Genomic DNA, 5402 nt, shown 5'->3' on the forward strand with positions numbered 1-5402 from the left:
GACCTGCCTCCCGGCCCCAAGAAGCACGCTGCAGGGAGCTCTGGCTAAAATTACCCTGCAGAGGCTACCTGTTAACCTCCTTTTATCCTGTGCCTCTCAGCATCAGGCGGCCCGGATCACTTACACTTCCCCAAATCCTTTTTTGTGGAAAAAGCCATTTATTCCATCTACTGGAGATTGCAGTTGGCCCCTTTATTTTGCTTCTGGTAAACTGAAGTCTGATAGTTTCTTAGGCAGTGTCTACGTGAAGGTACCCAGAAAGGGAGTAAAATATTTAGCCAAATGATTGACTTAAAGAAATGCAGGACTTCCCTGGTGGCTCAGTGGTTAAGAATCCGCCTGCCAATGCAGGGGACATGGGTTCGAGCCCTGGTCTGGGAAGATCCCACATGCTGCGAAGCAACTAAGTCTGTGCGCCACAACTACTGAGCCCACGTGCCTAGAGCCTGTGCTCCGCAACAAGAGAAGCCACCGCAGTGAGAAGCCCGCCCATTGCAACGAAGAGTAGCCCCTGCTCCCTGCAACTAGAGAAAGCCCGTGCGCAGCAACGAAGACCCAATGTAAATAAAAATAAAATAAAATAAAAAATAGAAATGCAGACAGAGAATTCCCTGGCAGTCCAGTGGTTAAGACTTTGCGCTTCCACTGCAGGGTGCGCGGGCTCAATCCCTGGTCCTGGTAGTGGGAACTAAGATCCCGCATGCCGCTGGGCACCACCAAAAAAAAAAAAAAAAAAATGCAGAAAATTCCAATTAAAGCCCAGAATGATTTTTTTTTTTTGGGGGGGTGCACATTGAATTGGCTAGTTTTCATAGTGTTCCAAAGATATGACTTGCCATAAGAGCAAGTAAGTAACCATTTTGGTTTCTGTTCCTATTGCATTTTTGAAGCTGTATCACTCAATAAAAATTAATTGGAAGTGCTGAGTATAAATCTCAGGACAAAACCACTAAGAAACATGAAAGGCTTTAATTTTAGACTCTTACCCTGTTAGCAATACTGGTTTTACTTAAATGGAGTGGGCCTTTTTTTTTTTTTTTTTTTTTGGCTAAACAGGGATTGAAGCCAGGCCTTCGGCAGTGAGAGCGGAGAGTCCTAACCACTGGACCTCCAGGGAATTCCCAGTGGAGTGGGCCTTTTGTATATAACATGAACGAGTCATTTGGAATAATGACAGTCATGATGACGGTAATACTAACAATGGCAATAGTGATGTTGATTATATGCAAGGCACTGTGTTCACGATTTCATTTATTTCCTTTAATTGTTACAAAAACCCTCTGAAGAAAGTACGTTTACGATTTTACTTTTAAGAGAACTGAGAATTATAAAGAAGATAAATAACTTTTAAAGTTCTCCTGAGTTGGATGCCAAATCCCCAAGCTGCATCTTTGTGGAGGGAGAGAAATTCGCCAGGCATGTGGACCCTTTGAGCCATTTTCATGGAGGTGTTTATACTTTTTTGTTCCCCCTCCTACCTGACTGTTCTGCCTGTCAACTCACCAGGTGCAAAACCGGAGGGGAGGGAATTCCCTGGTGGTCCAGTGGTTGGGACTCAGCGCTCCTTGGTCGGGGGAACTAAGATCCCACAAGCCGGGCAGTGGGGGGCCGGGGTGGCGGGGGAGAAAGAAAAAAAAAAAAACTGGAGGGGAAAAACTTCAACACATTCCTGAGTGTTTATGGAGAGACCGGGAGAAGTGAAGATCAGTTCCCAGGAGCAGGTCCCGGAAGACCCAGGCATGGACCCGCCAGAGATCCAGACGCGCAGGGGAAAAACAGAGGTCTTGTCGGGGAGGGAGATTAGTTGCAGACCCAGCTGACATGGCAGGGAGATGAGGGTGGTCAGGGGAAGAGTCAGCGAGCATGGGTTAGTGTTCTAGTGCTGCTATGACAAATTACCACAAACTTGATGCTATAAAACAATAAACATTTATTATCTTCTGTTCTAGAGGTCAGAAGTCTGGAATGGAACTCATTAGACAGAAATCAAGGGGTTTTCAGGGCTGTATTCCTTCTGGTGGCACCAGGGAAGTCCTCAGCTGTTTCTTCAGGCATTTACCTCCTTGATTTCTAATAAGCTGATTTATCTGCCATTTCCTGATTTTTCTCCTTTGATATCTATAGACTTCCTTATTCTGAAGACAAAGATTTACTCTTTACGCCCATCCACACTCACCCTCACACCTACTCACACCTACTCACACAGACACACAGAGCTCTTCACTATCCTCTAATTACAATTATATCACCAGTTTTGGTTAAACGAATATATAGGTTTTTTTTTTTTTTTATGAACATTTTTCTTCAGCAGTGCCTCGCGGCTTGCAGGATCTTAGTTCCCAGACTAGGGATCGAACCCCTGCCCCCTGCAGTGGAAGCGCGGAGTCCTAGCCACTGGACCACCAGGGAATTCCCAATATGTAGTGTTTTAGTTACTCTGACTTTGTAAATGTTATTTATAGCTGAGCCATGTAGTATACCATGATTATGTTTCCTCTTTTTATGACCTCTGGTTTTCCCTGGAATTAAAAATTGTCGTCATTTAAAAGGTTTTTGGGGACTTCCCTGGTGGCGCAGTGGTTAAGAATCCACCTGCCAATTCAGGGGACACGGGTTCGAGCCCTGGTCCGGGAAGATCCCACATGCTGCGGAGCAGCTAAGCCTGAGCGCCACAACTACTGAAGCCTCCGTGCTTAGAGCCCGTGCTCTGCAACAAGAGAAGCCACCGCAATGAGAAGCCCAGTCACCGCAACGAAGAGTAGCCCCTGCTCGTTGCAACTAGAGAAAGCCCGAGCACAGCAAAAAATAATAATAATTGGGCTTACTTTTCTGGGTGCCTATTTCAAATTCATCCCCAAACTCTCTCTTCGTAGTTAAAGCCCCCTATCACTACTTTCACAAACATCAGGTGATTTATCAGTCTCGGTTTTTCTCTGCAATATATTTCCGGGATCTCTTTGTACTCCTGCTCCGATCTAGGCTGGTTGCTATTGTCCTGAGATTGATTTTCACTGTCATCTTAGGAAGTCCTTTCCCCACCCTCCTGCGTTGGAGCTCCTATTTCCCACGTATACCTTTTAAAAAAGTTTATTCCTTAGTTTTGAGAAAATATATCCTTTGTTAGCTTTTCTGAGGCCACATACAGAAGAGGCCAATTCTTTGAGACCTTGCATGTCTGTAGCTTTTCATTTTTTTTGGTTAGATATGGTGTTGCAGTTTGGCAATAATTTTCCCTCACATTTAAGGCATTCAATCGTTGTTTTCTAGCTTCCAGTATTGCTGTTGAGAAGTTTGAAACTGTTAGTATTCTCAGTCCTTTAAATGTGACTTGCTTCTCTCTCTCTCTCCACCTAAATCAGGCTCTAAAACAAACACATTGGGTTTGCTGAGGGAAAATGACCAGGGATGAATGTAGAGAAACGAAATTCCAAATGAAAGGCTTAGACTTGAGGTCCCTGCTCTGTATCAGACACAGCCCCTCTGTAAAAAGGGAACACGTAACTGGAGTGTATCTCACAACACTTTAAGATAATCTTATTGATGTCCTGATTTTTTTCATTATCTAGTTACTCAGCTGACCTGAGCTAGTAAATCTGCTGTTAGTTGGGTACATTATTATATGATTATATAACCCCGAGAAGGTTTAGAATTAAATATAGCAATGGTGAGCTAAATCAAGCCCATAGTACTAATATTTTTAGTACTAACCTTGAAGTGTAAGACAACCCTTATGTGTCTGTTATTTATGTGCAGTGTCTGTAATAAAAATAGAAACTATACTCTAGAGAATCTGACAGAATACCTTGTGATTTCAATTTGAAGTGTGTAATTGATTTTATATTTATGATTTTAAAGTGAAGGTGCAAGAGAATTTGGTTAAGTGTGTAAACTGCATTGATTGTATTAAGAGAATCATGGTACAAATCTGTCCTGTCAGGTGCCAGGGGTCTTTGTGAGGGTCTCATGATAGTCGGTTCTGCTACCATCAGCTGTCACAAGGCTGTGCTCCTCCCCCTTTACCAAATGAGCCCCAACAGGCTGATGACACAATAGCCAAAGCACAGCTGAGATCAGAATGGAATATTTAAGTGCAAATATGCTAAAGGATAGAGCAGTGGTCAGCAAACTTCTTCCATAAAGGACCAGATTGTAAATATTTTGCTCTTTGCAGTCCAGGAGGCAAAATTGAGGATATTCTGTAGGTACTTACATAGCTATTCAAAAGGTAACTATTGGGGATTCCCTGGCGGTCCAGTGGTTAGGACTCTGTGCTTCCATGGCTGGGGTCACGGGTTCGATCCCTTTTCCGGGAACTGAGATCCCACATGCCATGTGCGGTCTGGCAAAAAAAAAAAAAAAGTAACCATTAAAAAAATGTAACAACCATTTCTATGGCTATACAAAAACAGGCAACTGTCCATATTTGGCCCATAGGCCATAGTTTGCCAGCTCCTGGGCATAAAAATTAAAAGGACACTAAAAGGATAATAAAAAGGAAAACAATGCAAAAAGTAGCGTAAAGGTAGATAAATGAGATCTCCAAGTACAGCTCACCAGAATTCATGTGAGATTCCCTGCACTATTCTTCCATTTTCTCTACTGAAGCACAACTAGGGAAGCTTTGATCAAACAAAACACACAACTGATATCAATGAGAGGAAGACGGGGTGGACCATTTTGAAAAGCCTTTCATCTCTCTGCCAGATCCCAAATTATATAGACTCTTCAAATGTGTGTATATTAATTGACTGCCTACCACATCAGGTGCTGTACTGGGTACTAGGAATACAGTAGTGAGCAAGACTGCATCCCCACCCCGAGGAGCTTACTGTCTGGTGGGGAGACTGACAAAGAAACAAGTTAATTCTACTGAAGTGCCGTAACTGTTCTGATCGCAGGATGGGTGTGCATGGGGGCACCTACTATGCCTAGATTTTAGGAATCTAAACTGAAGCCTGAAGGATGAGAAGAAATTAGCAAGAGAAAGAACTTAGTAGGTGCAACTTAGCGTGTGCAAGGTTCCAGAGGTGAAAGGGAGCAATGGCATGTTCAGGGAGCTGCAACTATTTAATACAAACACTCACAGACTTACGCAAAAGATGTGCTCTCAAAAGAGCACCTGTAACCAAGAAAAACATACGCCAAAAGCAACATTCCTACAAAACAGGATTTTTCAAACCTCAGCCCAATTGCCATTTTGATAATTCTTTGTTGTGGAGGCCTTTCCTGGGCATTGTAGGATGTTAAGCAGCATGTCTGGTTCCCACCCAAAAGATGCTAGTAGCCATCACTCAGTTGTGACAACCAAAAATGTCTCCAGGGACTTCCCTGGTGGCGCAGTGGTTAAGAATCCGCCTGCCAATGCAGGGGACACGGGTTCAATCCCTGGTCCGGGAAGATCC

Source organism: Eubalaena glacialis, chromosome 16, assembly GCF_028564815.1.
Source record: "Eubalaena glacialis isolate mEubGla1 chromosome 16, mEubGla1.1.hap2.+ XY, whole genome shotgun sequence".
NCBI classification, from domain to species: Eukaryota; Metazoa; Chordata; class Mammalia; order Artiodactyla; family Balaenidae; genus Eubalaena; species Eubalaena glacialis.